The sequence below is a fragment of the Buceros rhinoceros genome, unplaced genomic scaffold (genome assembly GCF_000710305.1).
Source record: "Buceros rhinoceros silvestris isolate BGI_N320 unplaced genomic scaffold, ASM71030v1 scaffold23560, whole genome shotgun sequence".
Lineage (NCBI taxonomy): Eukaryota > Metazoa > Chordata > Aves > Bucerotiformes > Bucerotidae > Buceros > Buceros rhinoceros.
The window spans coordinates 1-311 of NW_010391638.1; positions in this window are offsets into that span (position 1 = coordinate 1).

Here is a 311-nt window from a genome sequence, read left to right on the forward strand (position 1 = left end):
TCTCGAGCCCGGCTTTAAGGCCCAACAACCGCTGAGATCAGGAAACACCCGGGACACCCTCGCGCCTATGAAAAGCAGCTGGGGAGCCCTGGTCACCAGAGGGGCGAACAGAGCGCGGCGTGGCGGTTACTGCGGAAGGGCAATGTGGACTGACCATCAATTGTGACCTGACCATCTCAAGAAGCGGGATCACTTGGTGATCGTCACCCTCAGAAGGAGCTTGGCAGAAAAGCACCCACAGAAAGCCACATCCTCTGCCCTCACCAGAATGGATGTGTCTTCCCAGAGGGAGCTCCCACAAAAAACGTGCA